Raw genomic sequence first — 14756 nt, 5'->3', positions numbered from 1 at the left:
GTTGCCGTCTTGAAGGAGAGGTTGATAATGTTGCATAGGTGGGGTGCGATGGAGCTGTCGGCCTTGTTGATGACGTGGTGGGGAAGAGGGTCAGGTGGGGCACCTGAGTGGATGGAGTTCATAGTCTTGCTGGTGTCCTCAGTGGTAGTGTTGGTCCATACGGTGAGGTGCTTGTGGTCGGTGGGTAACGGAGGGGACTGGGTGGTGAGGTTGGGGAGGTCTGAGCGTGGATTGAAGCTGTCGTGAATGTCGGTGATCTTGCGGTGGAAGAAGGCAGCGAGGGCGTCGCAAAGGGCTTGTGACGGGGGGATGTCGTTGGTGCAGGAGCTGGGGTTGGAGAGTTCCCTCATGACGTTGAAGAGTTCCTTGCTATTATATGCGTTGTTGTCTAGGCGGTTCTTGAAGGCAGCTTTCTTGGTGGTCCTGATGAGGTGGAGGTGGTGGTGGTTCCGGATGGCGTCTTTTAGGGCGGCGTGGCTGTCTGGTGTTTTCTCCTTGTGCCAGGTGTTTTCCAGTCTCCGACAGGTGCGTTTGGAGGCTAGGAGCTCTGGGGTGAACCAACTGGCTCTCTGGCTGGTGTCTCTGTGGGCAGTATGTCTAGTTGGGGCGAGGGTGTTGGCGCAGTCTTCCATCTAGAGTGTGAGGGTGCGGGCCCCTTCCTCTGGGTCGGTGGGGTTGGTCGGGGGGTTGAGTGCGAGGTGTGTTTGCAGTGATTCGTTGGTGACTTTGCTCCAGTGGCGTCCGGGGGTCTGTATGGTGCGGTGGTGTGAGACGGGTTTCTGGAAGGTGAAGTGGACGCAGCGGTGGTCAGTCCAGGTGAGTTCGGAGGTGTGGCTGAAGACAACGTGGGGACTGGAGGAGAAGATAGCATCGAGCGTGTGGCCGGCGATGTGGGTAGGCGTCGTGACGATCTGCGTCAGCCCTAGGGTGGGGAGGTTGTCGATCAGGGTGAAGGAGTTGCTGTTGTTGTTGTTTTCCAGGTGGTAGTTCAGTTCGCCGAGGAGGATGTAGTTGGTGGAGGTCAGCGCGTGCGTGCTGATGAAGTCGGTGATGGAGTTGCAGAATTGGGGGCGGGGTCCTGGTGGTCGGTAGACGAGGGTGCCTCTGAGGGTGGTTTTAGGATCTGTGTGGATCTGGAAGTGCATGTGTTCGACGGCGTTGAGGGTGTTGGTGATGGTGGTGAAGATCCTGATGGTGTCTTTGTGGATGATGGTGATTCCCCCGCCGATGACGTTGGTGCGGTCCCTGCGGGTGATCTTGTATCCGTTGGGGATGGCTATTGCGATGTCTGGTGCGGAGGTTTCGTTCATCCAGGTCTCGGTCAAGAAGGCGATGTCCGGTGATGTGGTGTCGAGCAGGTCCCAGAGCTCGGCGGCGTGTTTGCGTGCGGAGCGGGTGTTGAGCAGGATGCATCGGAGCTGGTTGGGTTCTGTAGTGGAGGGTGTCTTGGCGTCCCAGATGCAGGAGAAGCTGCATACCTTAAAGATCTCTACATCACGAAGGTTTATGAAAGTGGAGTTAAGTAATGTAAACCTATACTATCCAATATATTCTTATCTTGTTCATATTTTAGTCCTTGATAATTAATCACAGTATTCTTGTAGCGCGATACACTGGAGTTGGTAAAAAGGTGGAATACCTTTTCACTTTCTGCCTTGCAGTGTGCCATGCTAAAACTCTCACCGCACTCAAAAACTCCTTCGCTCGCCCCATGTTGGTTCTATTTGAGTTAGGTTTTAGGTCTGAAGGAGGGGAAAAAATATCCATATGGCATTCATATGAAATTCCCCTTTCGCGGAGTGGCTATTTTAAGTATTCGGGGCCTCCTTTTTTTTAAGACTCTGCTGTAAGTCTACATAGCGGAGCCTCATTCAAAGTAAACTTCTACTTAAAGTGGATTTGAGCTGAGACCGTCAGTGCTGACATTTTAACTTCAGGTCAGCTGCTGAGTACTGGTGGGGTAAAGTCCTCTGAGTAGGCAAAGCACAAACCGGCTTGACATGCATATGCAGACGTGTAGTGGCTGAGACAAGGACTGCTTGTCTAACTCAGCCTGATATCAGCACACAGGTAGCACTGCTGTAGAAAGGACCAATATTAAATGTGTTATTGTCTGCTAAGGCTTCAGATGGGGATCCAAGAAGAAATTTGGGGGCATATTACCAAGGCAGGCGAAATGAAATAATCACCGCTTTTGGGGCTGTTTTCGGCAGAAAAGCGGCGTTAATTTCATCGCCCTATTAGCAAGCTCTCGCTAGCATCAGTTAGCGACAGCTTTTAGGTGATAGCGAGCGGTTTGGGGCCTGCTTTGCATGTCAGTGATATTTATCGCTAATGACATGCAAAGTGGGCGTACCCAACCTGTTAGCGACTGTAAGCAGTGAATATTGCCAAATCCTAACGCCTGCTCAGACTACTTCTTAGCCTGTATATCCAATGGGAGGTGGAAATTCAGGTAAAGTCCCTATTAGCGATAATGCCTGAATATCACTGAAATTCCAGCGATATTCACGCATTTCGCTGCTATCGCCGGATATTTTATCGATTTGGTGATAAACGTTGCTAATAGCACGTTATCTCTGCGATAAAATCCGTCGATGCGCTGCGATAAAAAAAATGTTGCTAAGCTTATTTAGTGATAAATATCGCTAGTTGTTGATAATATGCCCCTTAGTGTGTTAACAGATTTTACATTTTGGGTAAAATGTACGTAAAATGCAATTTTTAGTTTGCACAGCTATTTATGTGACTTTTCCTGTGCCCCGAATGCAGACACAGTGTCAATTCTGTCCTATATTTTCAGTTTGGCATTTAATTTGCAAAGACTTCCCTGAGCCAACCTCAATGGGATTCATGTCTGAGCTACCCTGATGTACTTGTTTAATTCTATCTTCAATCAATCAATCAATCAGTAATTTCATAGAGCACGACTACTCAACCATGAGGGTCTTAAGGTGCTAAATAGGGGGGTCTGCGGTTCAGTAGAAGAGCCAGGTCTTGAGGTCCTTCCTGAATTGTGGCAGCGATGGTGATTGCAAGAGTTGACCCAACAGGAAGTTCCAGGCCTTCACAGTGAGGTAGGAGTAGGATCTTGCTCCAGCCATAACCTTGCGGATCTTTCGAGATGGTAGACAGGACCTGTTGGGCGGAGCGGAGATGTCTGGTGGGAGTGTAGAGCAGAAGCAGTGGTTGAGGTATGTAAGCCAGGTGTTGTGGAGGGCTTTGTAGGCGTGCGTGAGTAGCTTGATGGTGATTCTTTTGTTGACAGGTATCCATTGTAAGTCTCTCAGGTGGCCGGTGATGTGGTTGAGGCGTGGGATGTTCAGGATGAGTCTGGCAGAGGTGTTCTGGAAGTTCTGTAGTTTCTTTTGGAGTTTGCTGGCATAGGGGGTGCTGCTGTAGTCGAGCCTGGTACTGATGAGTGCAGGTGGAGCATGTAGAAGCAAGATGGCGAAACAGCGTTGATTTGGCAGTTTATTGAGCGCAAGGAGTCCAGGATGATGCTGAGGTTTTGTGCATGGTCCGTGGGTGGGGGGGAGTTCCGAACGCTGCGGGTCACCAAGAGTCGTCATGGGTGGAGGGGGAGGAGCCCAGGATGAGGACTTCAGTCTTGTCTGAGTTAAGTTTGAGGCAGCTGTCCTTCATCCAGGTACTAGATGGCCTTGGTCAAGAAGAGATTTGCAACAGACAAATTTGTTTTTGCAGCCTGTTTTTTGGTAGGCTGTGACTAAACAATCACTGCTTTTACAGCATCTGGATAGGAGTATTTAGTGGTGTCACTTAACTACCTCTGTTCATCAAAGAATTTTACTAAATTTTTAGCTGCGGAAAGAATGGGTTGGCGTAGCTCAGGTAGGGCACATCAGTTCTGCCAATACGTTCAGTGTGCCGCCAAAATGCTACATAAATGTACCTCCTTCCTGGTGTTCATCCAGTTGTGGAAGTTGCTCCATCCAATTGTGGAAGTTACTCTTGGCGGCTGTGGGTTCATCTGTGAGGAAGAGAATCTATCTATCTTATACGTTCTATACATTTTCTATACATGTGTTTGTGTTTTCTTTGTGTGTGTGTGTATATATATATATATATATATATATATATACATCGCTACTGAACTTTTGGTGTCTGAATTCACATTCAGAACTATCCATGGTGATTTGCTGAGATGGAGCATTTTCTTTTTAGTTTTCATTCACATTGAATGAGTATGTGCAGTATTCTCTGTCACAATAGTTTTGCTATGTGTTTAATGGTGACTACTGCAGAAAACAGCAGCGCGTTATCCAATTTGTCTTTTCAGTACTCTGGTGGAAATTTGTGAAATGATTGTTGTAATGTGTTATGTAGCTTTACATTAGATAGAGAATTATCTTACGTCATGCATAGTAACTAGTAACACTGTGAGTGACTTGTTAGATTTATCAGTGCTGTGTTGGACATTCGTGAAATAGTCTGCCTAATACATTCTGCTTGTACGTCTATCTCTGTGGCACCTACCATTGAGGCACTGCGACAGACAAATATGGTGAATATCTAGGCTGAATTGGAAATGTGCAGTCAGTCTTGCCTGGTGATCTTGTAGTCAGAGGGGGTCGCTGTGGTGATATCCATTGATGATGCAGGGTTCAGCCAAGTTTCATTAGGATAAGTATGTCGGGGTGTTGTCATGCAGAAGGTAACAGATATCTGTGGCATGATTGGTGAGTGAGCGAATGTTGAGATGCATGTATGCGCGTCCCAATTGTTACCTGAGTGGTTGCAGGACTATGTGAGTGAAGGAGAGTGGGGTAATGGGTGATGTCGGTGCGGGTGCAGTGAGTGTTGGTAGTAGGTAAATGCATGAAAGCTTGCAGTATTCGCAGGCAAAAGCTCCCTTTGTCTTGTGTGGTGCGGTGAGACAGCAGGGTGTGGAGAGCATCTGGGGTTGAGGGCACAGAGAGATGCATTGGGGTAGTGGATGGAGGGGGGAGGACCAGGGTTCTTGTTGCGGTCCAGGCACAGGCATGCCTGACTTTGGCATAACCTCAGCACGTCCATTGCAGCCACCATTTATTAGGTCCTGGGGGGAGGAGTGATGTCACTTCCTGTTAGATGGATGATGGGTAATCCAGTGATGTAATATCCTATGCCGATGGAGGGCGGGAAAGCCAGTGATGTCACTTAAAGTATTTGCGAGCTAAGTGTAGGTGCTATATGTAGTATTCTCATGTTATGCTGTTATGTTCCCTTTCACCTTTCAACGAGCTGCTCAGTCAGTGTGAGTGTTTTCCGTGTAGAATGTTAGTGTGATTCACATGAATTGAATATTTGGGTGTGAGTGTTGTCAGTTGGGAGATGGGCTGAGCAGCTAGTAGGCTGGTCCTGGTGGGGCTTGCTGTAACTTCTACTTATAGACTTAATAATCTACATCAAACTCAACTCGGCTATGTCTCTTATGTCACCTGAACACGTGGGACCACCCCACTACACTATACATGTTTGAGAACATAAACATTATGTGTACAGCTCTGCACCAGCCCGCACATTCATGTTATAGCCTCTGAGCGGTCGTTTACGCCTTCGCCATGCAAAATAAATGGTAGGTAAGAGAGGATGTGTGGTCTCACAGGTTAGTAATCATGTGTGTCTTTGTGGAGAAGGTATGAAAGTAATGGTGCAAACAAAATGGGAGTCTAGAGGGAAAGACAAAACTAGGACGCCCTCCACTCAGTAAGTCATCAAACAACACAAGTCCTAGTTCTCGATGCAATATTTATCTATTGATCTGTGAACATCACTGGTTAGGCATTAATCACCCCAGGACATCTCTTACTCTAGAGATTGTCAAGATGTCTCAGTCTATTGCCCTTATAAAAAGCAACCTAGCTCTGATCTACACATTTAGGACAACACAGGACCAACAATCACCTTGGAAGACAACAGAAAAAATGTGTGAAGAGCGAGATGGCACCTCACGGGCGTACCACCAATGGGAGCCCTGGTTGGTACTCACCAGGATGGCCCTGTTCTCATCATTGGTGCCATCAAGCTTTAACGTAAAAGTATCTCAAACCCAAAGTAAAAGGACAGTGAATGGTGCAGTGGACACAACTTATATGTGACAAAAACTAACAACATTCAACATTTAACATACAAGTTACTGTGCAATCAGGACAATAAACTTTTACTCATGTTCCTTTCTTTGTTGCAAACAGTAAACACATAAACATAAAAAAGGAGGATGTGGATACTACCTATCGATTCACACCCTACTTACAGCCAACATGTTTCATTGCCTTGGTTTTTATCAGGCAATTTCCTCAGGGCAACTCAATTAAATGCCACTGCCAAAGACACTGTGCTTTGAGTGCTGTAATATAAACAAACATAAATGAGGTTACCTGCTGTCCACCTTTGTATTCTACACATAGATCATTGTGCATTGTCAAACGACCATGCTGTTTTAGACAATAATTACCCTTTAAGTAGCTTTGCCTCTCATACCATCCAAGAGGAACATTAAAACAGGAAAGCAGCCCCTATAGGTGAGCGTGATCCTATCTCCCTTCAGTTCTGTTACTAGAAGAAAGTGCCAGACAAACAACGGTTATCTACTCAAAGAGCATCCTTATACCTTGCTTGTTTTACATAAAAACACGACCAAGTTGGTCCATCAAAGGGTTACCGGTGGAGAATAGTCGTTCGGCAACTTCTCAGCACTCGAACGCCGAACGAGTGTTGTACCGGTCTATTTAGATTTTCAAGTGCCAATTTTCGGGGACCCTGATTGGCTGCCGTAGTCCTGTGACTATCGCGGCCATTTGTAAACGGTCCAAAGCCCTTGAAAAATACCTGTTTTATGTAGCTATGTAAGCCTTCTCACGAAATTTATTCGGGAATGGCCATCTCAAAAGCTTAACTATTAAAAATGTGTGTATTTTATAGGGGTTTGGCGATACTATCGCGTCGAATTTCCAATTCGAGGAATTATCATCGTATCAGGAATTTTATATGCCCAATAAAATAAACAACATTATCATCCATATTATGATATCAGCACACTACATCAATTCCATAGTGGAAGTGGCTCTAAGTAATTATCTGGCTCTTCATTTCGGGCGCGGCAGTCGTATGCCGGTCGCGGCCATCTTGGAGCAGTAAATGGGCAATGTTAATGATATGGGCAGAGTTGCTAATTATTGAACTCTAGTAAAGATAGTCCTTCTACGAGCTCATATATGTATCATCTCAGGCTTTATCTATAGTGTGTGGGCAATGTTAATGATATGGATAGAGTTGCGAATGAATGAACTCTAGTAAAGATAGCCCTACAGCGAGCTCATATATTTTTCATCTCAGTCTTCATCTAAAGGATATATGGGAGCAGGAGATGTTGCTAAAATATTCATGTGTTCAGGGTGTTTGCTTCTATATACATGGGGAAGCCGTGGTATTCTTAGAAAAGGCTTTACTTCATAACCCATAATTTAGGTAGTAATGTAACGATACATAAATAGGATGGGTACAAAGAAACCTGGTACTATTTCAATGATGTTTCATATGTTACTTATCCAAACTATTCAGAGGTGGATGGCAACTTAGTTATACTTGAGCTAGAAAAAGTACCTAAAAAATGTAAGACAGTAGATTACTACGCACAAGAACATCCACACGTATATTTCAACACAACTTGTTCCACTCCAAAAGTTCATTCAGTCCCTTCTGTTCACTTTGCTCTTGATATATCCATCGTGCTTCTTTGGTGATTAAACGTCTCTCTGCAGTCTGGGCATCACCCATCACTCTCTCCAGGACCACCCACGTAAAGGAATGTTTATTGCGATGGCAATGTTGCACTAGTTTAGTAGTTAGTTTCCCAATCCTTATCGTGCTTACATGCTCCTGGATGCGGAGTTTGATCTTCCGTGTGGTGAGTCCAATATACTCCAGCCCAAACTCACATTTTAATCTGTACACCACGTTGGTAGTGTTGCAGTTGCTAAAATGATTCAGTGACCACTTCTTTCCAAGTTGTAAAGTCACTGTTGCAGTTTTTTTTGTAAGGGGGCACACTGAGCAGTTTCCGCATGGAAAGTGTCCTTTGGGGATGGTGGTTGTCTCTGCTTCTGGTCTTCCGTTCATCCTCATGTTTACTAATTTATCTTTAAGATTGTTAGCTCTTCGGAAAGCGAAGCGTGGCGAAGCGTGGCGGAGGCATCTTAAAATCCGTTGTGGATAATAGAGACCAATGTTTTCTAATGGACTGATGGATCTTAGTGGTCATTGGGTCATAGGTCATGACCAAAGGTAGGCAGTCTGTCTTCTTCCTTTGTCTGTGACTCTAACAGAACCGATCTTGGTGTATTCAGGGCCCTCTTCGTGGCCTGTCTGATCACTCTACGTGGGTAGTCTCGAGCTTCCAACTTCTTACTGAGTACCTCTGCTTGTTCTTTGTACACTTCAGTAGAAGAACAATTTCGCCTGTACCGCAGAAATTGTCCCACAGGGAGATTGTCCCTTAATGCTCTCGGGTGGTATGATTGGTAGGATAGCAAATAATTTCTATCAGTTGGCTTTTGGTGTACACTTGTACGAAAAACTCCTCCCACTGCTTCGATGTCTAGGTCAAGGTAGACCGCACTGGTATGATGATACTTTCAGGTGAAACGAAGGCTCATATCTTGAGTATTCAACCAGTTTAAGAACTGGAGGAGGGATGATTCTTCTCCTGACCATATGAGGAGCACATCATCTATATATCGCCTCCAAAGGCGCATGTGGCCTTTGAAGGGATTGATGTCAGATTCGATGACGTGCTCCTCAAATTGGCCTACATAAATACAGGCCAAGCTGGGTGCCATCGTAGCACCCATTGATGTGCCCGTCACTTGGAGGAACAGGTCGTTCTTGTAGCAGAAGAAATTCCTTGTGAGTGCTAATTCAACACACTGTAAGACAAAGCTCTGGGGAGCATCATAAAACCACTCCTGTGTTGCTAGTGCTCTCGCTGTAGCCACCAATGCGGCATCCTGAGGAATACAAGAGTACAGGGACTCGATGTCAATTGTCACAATATACTCATTATCAGGGTCAAATGTCATGGTGTCAAGGACATTTAGGATGTCCGTAGTGTCCTTGACGAAGGATTTCTGGGTTATCACCGATTCGCGGAGATAATAATCAGCGAACTGGGATAGTGGTTCCAATATTGATTGGATTCCAGATACAATTGGCCGGCCCGGCGGGGGCCGGGCCGGTTTGTGTATCTTTGGGAGGATATAGAAGGCCGGAGTCCTCGGTTGGTATTAATGAGGAACTCCGCCTCCTTTGCACTTATCCACTTCTTCTCTTTCGCACCACCAATAAGTTCTGTTATTATTTACTTTAGTTCCGGGGTGGGGTCTTTTCTTAAGGGGTGATAGTTAGCTCTCACATTCAATAATCGTCGTACTTCGGCCTCGTAATCACAAGTGTTTAATATGACGACAGCACCGTCTTTATCGGCGCTTTTTATTGTTATGTTGTCATTGTTCTGGAGGGACCTCATGGCTTCCCAATCTCCTTTCGTCAAATTCGACGCGATAGTATCGCCAAACCCCTATAAAATACACACATTTTTAATAGTTAAGCTTTTGAGATGGCCATTCCCGAATAAATTTTGTGAGAAGGCTTACATAGCTACATAAAACAGGTATTTTTCAAGGGCTTTGGACCGCTTACAAATGGCCGCAATAGTCACAAGACTACCGCAGCCTATCAGGGTCCCCGAAAATCAGCACTTGAAAATCTAAATAGACCGGTACAACACTCGCTCGGCGTTCGAGTGCTGAGAAGACGCCGAACGACTATTCTCCACCGGTAACCCTTTGATGGACCAACTTGGTCGTGTTTTTATGTAAAACAAGCAAGGTATAAGGATGCTCTTTGAGTAGATAACCGTTGTTTGTCTGGCACTTTCTTCTAGTAACAGAACTGAAGGGAGATAGGATCACGCTCACCTATAGGGGCTGCTTTCCTGTTTTAATGTTCCTCTTGGATGGTATGAGAGGCAAAGCTACTTAAAGGGTAATTATTATCTAAAACAGCATGGTTGTTTGACAATGCACAATGATCTATGTGTAGAATACAAACGTGAACAGCAGGTAACCTCATTTATGTTTGTTTATATTACAGCACTAAAAGCACAGTGTCTTTGGCAGTGGCATTTAATTGAGTTGCCCTGGGGAAATTGCCTGATAAAAACCAAGGCAATGAAACATGTCGGCTGTAAGTAGGGTGTGAATCGATAGGTAGTATCCACATCCTCCTTTTTTATGTTTATGTGTTTACTGTTTGCAACAAAGAAAGGAACATGAGTAAAAGTTTATTGTCCTGATTGCACAGTAACTTGTATGTTAAATGTTGAATGTTGTTAGTTTTTGTCACATATAAGTTGTGTCCACTGCACCATTCACTGTCCTTTTACTTTGGGTTTGAGATACTTTTACGTTAAAGCTTGATGGCACCAATGATGAGAACAGGGCCATCCTGGTGAGTACCAACCAGGGGACCCATTGGTGGTGCGCCCGTGAGGTGCCATCTCGCTCTTCACACATTTTTTCTGTTGTCTTCCAAGGTGATTGTTGGTCCTGTGTTGTCCTAAATGTGTAGATCAGAGCTAGGTTGCTTTTTAGGTCTCGTGACCTATCAATGCGCATGCGCATTGAGAGAAGCGAGACTATAGGGCTTTAAACACTCACCCTCAACCCCTCACCCTCACTCACCCTCAACCCCTCAACCCCTCACTCACCCTCACTCTCACTCACCCTCACTCACCCTCAACCCCTCACCCTCACTCACCCTCACCCTCACTCACCCTCACTCACCCTCAACCCCTCACCCACCCTCACCCTCACTCACCCTCAACCCCTCACCCTCACCCTCACTCACGCTCACCCTCACCCTCACTCACCCTCACCCTCACCCTCACTCACCCTCAACCCCTCACCCTCACTCACCCTCAACCCCTCACCCTCACTCACCCTCAACCCCTCACCCTCACTCACCCTCAACCCCTCACCCTCACTCACCCTCACTCACCCTCACCCTCACTAACCCTCACCCTCACTCACCCTCACTCACCCTCACCCTCACTCACCCTCACTCACCTTCACCCTCACTCACCCTCACCCTCACTCACCCTCACTCACCCTCACCCTCACTCACCCTCACCCTCACTCACCCTCAACCCCTCACCCTCACTCACCCTCACTCACCCTCAACCCCTCACCCTCACTCACCCTCACCCACCCTCACCCTCACTCACCCTCAACCCCTCACCCTCACTCACCCTCAACCCCTCACCCTCACCCTCACTCACCCTCAACCCCTCACCCTCAACCCCTCACTCACCCTCACTCTCACTCACCCTCACTCACCCTCAACCCCTCACCCTCACTCACCCTCACCCTCACTCACCCTCACCCTCACCCTCACTCACCCTCACCCTCAACCCCTCACCCTCACTCACCCTCACCCTCACTCACCCTTAACCCCTCACCCTCACTCACCCTCAACCCCTCACCCTCACTCACCCTCACCCTCACTCACCCTCAACCCCTCACCCTCACTCACCCTCACCCTCACCCTTACTCACCCTCACTCACCCTCACCCTCACTCACCCTCACTCACCCTCACCCTCACTCACCCTCAACCCCTCACCCTCACTCACCCTCACCCTCACTCACCCTCAACCCCTCACCCTCACTCACCCTCAACCCCTCACCCTCACCCTCACTCACCCTCAACCCCTCACCCTCAACCCCTCACTCCCTCTCACTCACCCTCACTCACCCTCAACCCCTCACCCTCACTCACCCTCACCCTCACTCACCCTCACCCTCACTCACCCTCAACCCCCTCACCCTCACTCACCCTCACCATCACTCACCCTCAACCCCTCACCCTCACCCTCACTCACCCTCAACCCCTCACCCTCACTCACCCTCACTCACCCTCACCCTCACTCACCCTCACCCTCACTCACCCTTAATGCGCATGCGCATTGAGAGAAGCGAGACTATAGGGCTTTAAACATAGCTTAACTAACTGTGGCGATTTGGTGCTGTGCCCGTGCGCTTTTAGGTCAATGCGCAAGCGCATTGACCTAAAATGCGCGCGCACAGCATCAAATCGCCAGCCATCTGTTCCCCAGCTTGGATCTCCTGGCTGCTCCTCCCCTAATTATCCGCACATCAAAGGCTGCTCCCGCCCCCTGCTTCACACTTCAAACGAATGCTACCGAGAGCATTTCCCGGCCGGCCGCTTTTAATTTCATTTCGCAAGCAGTTCCCCCTCCTCCCTCTCCTCCCTCTCCTGACTTTCTCCTGCCTGCCACACCAATCCAAACTGAGGCGCTGCTGCTCCAGTCCCTGTATTACTCCCACTCATCTATGATTAGGAATAAAAGACTGTTGGTTAAAAACAGTTTCAAGATAAAAATGGTTTCCCATTACTTTTGCAGAATGTTCTGCATTTCCTTAACCGCCTCCAACTCTCCGACTTTCACATGCACATACCACTTTGCTGATACTGACCGAGACATGCGCTTTATAAGCAGGAAATAGAATTCTACAGGAAACAATACTACCGAAGACCATTCGAGGGTGTGAGCTCAATGCCACCTGAAGAGTACGTACAATTATTATACTTAAAGTTCAGTCAACTACCCTTGATGCACGGACAACCTTTGAAGAAAGTGAAAAGCATGTACCCTCACCCTCACCCTCACTCACCCTCAACCCCTCACCCTCACTCACCCTCAACTCCTCACCCTCACCCTCACTCACCCCCACCTTCACCCTCACCCTCACTCACCCTCAGCCCCTCACCCTCAACCCCTCACCCTCACTCACCCTCACCCTCACTCACCCTCAACCCCTCACCCTCACTCACCCTCACCTCACCCTCCACTCCACCCACTCACCCTCAACCCCTCACCCTCACTCACCCTCAACCCTCACCCGCACACCCTCACCTCCTCACCCTCACCCTCACCCTCACCCTCACCCTCACTCACCCTCACCACCCTCACCTCCACCCCCTTCCACACTCACCCTCACCCTCCACCCTCACCCTCACCCTCACTCACCCTCACCCTCACTCACCCTCACCCACCCCACCCACCCCACCCACCCACCCTCACCCCTCACCCCACTCACCCTCAACCCTCACCCTCACCCCTCACTCACCCTCACCCTCACTCACCCTCAACCCCTCACCCTCACTCTCACTCACCCTCAACCCTCCCCCTCACTCACCCTCAACCCCTCACCCTCACCCCTCACCCTCAACCCTCACCCTCACTCACCCTCACTCACCCTCAACCCCTCACCCTCACCCCTCACTCACCCCACCCTCACCCCTCACCCTCACTCACCCTCACTCACCTCACCTCCCTCACCCTCACTCACCCTCACCCTCACCCTCACCACCCTCACCCTCACTCACCCTCACCCCTCACCCTCACTCACCCTCAACCCTCACCCTCACTCACCCTCACCCTCACTCACCCTCACCCTCACCCTCACCCCTCACCCTCACTCACCCTCACCCTCACTCACCCTCAACCCCTCACCCTCACTCACCCTCACCCCCTCACCCTCACCTCACCTCACCCTCACTCACCCTCACCACCCTCATCACCCTCACTCACCCTCACCCTCACTCACCCTCACCCTCACTCACCCTCACCCCACCACCCTCACCCTCACCCTCACCCTCACTCACCCTCACTCACCCTCACCCTCACTCACCCTCACCCTCACCCCCTCACTCACCCTCCCACCCTCACTCACCCTCACCCTCACCCTCACTCACCCTCACCCTCACTCACCCTCACCCTCACTCACCCTCAACCCCTCACCCCTCACTCACCCTCACCTCACCCTCACCCCTCACCCTCACTCACCCTCACCCTCACTCACCCTCACCCTCACCCTCACTCCCTCACCTCACTCACCCTCACCCTCAACCCTCACCCTCACTCACCCTCACCCTCACTCACCCTTAACCCCTCACCCTCACTCACCCTCAACCCCCTCACTCCTCACTCACCCTCAACCCTCACTCACCCTCACCCCTCACCCTCACTCACCCTCACCCTCACCCTTACTCACCCTCACTCACCCTCACTCCCTCAACCCCTCACCCTCACTCACCCTCACTCACCCTCACTCACCCTCACCCTCACCCTCACTCACCTCAACCCCTCACCCTCACTCACCCTCACCCTCACTCACCCTCACTCACCCTCAACCCCTCACCCTCACCCTCACTCACCCTCAATCCCTCACCCTCACTCACCTCACTCCACTCACCCTCACTCACCCCTCAACCCCTCACCCTCACTCACCCTCACCCTCACTCACCCTCACCCTCACTCACCCTCACCTCACCCTCACTAACCCTCACCATCACATCACCCTCAACCCCTCACCCTCACCCTCACTCACCCTCAACCCCTCACCCTCACTCACCCTCACTCACCCTCACCCTCACTCACCCTCACCCTCACTCACCCTCACTCACCCTCACCCCTCACTCACCCTCACTCACCCTCACTAACCTCCTCACCTCACCATCACCCCACTCACCCTCACCCCCCCTCACCCTCACTCACCCTCACTCCTCACACAACCCCTCACCCTCACCCCTCACCCTCACATCACCCTCAACCCCCTCACCCTCATCCCTCACTCACCCTCAACCCCTCACCCACAACGCCTCACATCACCCT

At 49.3% G+C, this 14756-nt stretch overlaps 1 protein-coding gene across 1 annotated transcript in view; it reads right to left on the bottom strand.

The window, feature by feature from the left end:
• MALRD1 (MAM and LDL receptor class A domain containing 1) overlaps nucleotides 1-14756 on the bottom strand; it is a 2679189-nt gene that overhangs the window by 1969852 nt on the left and 694581 nt on the right. The gene's annotated exons all lie outside the window — the stretch shown is intronic.

Source organism: Lissotriton helveticus, chromosome 10 (assembly GCF_964261635.1).
Source record: "Lissotriton helveticus chromosome 10, aLisHel1.1, whole genome shotgun sequence".
NCBI lineage: Eukaryota > Metazoa > Chordata > Amphibia > Caudata > Salamandridae > Lissotriton > Lissotriton helveticus.
The sequence above is the reverse complement of the archived record's forward strand: the minus strand, read 5'-3'. Positions and strand labels throughout refer to the sequence as shown.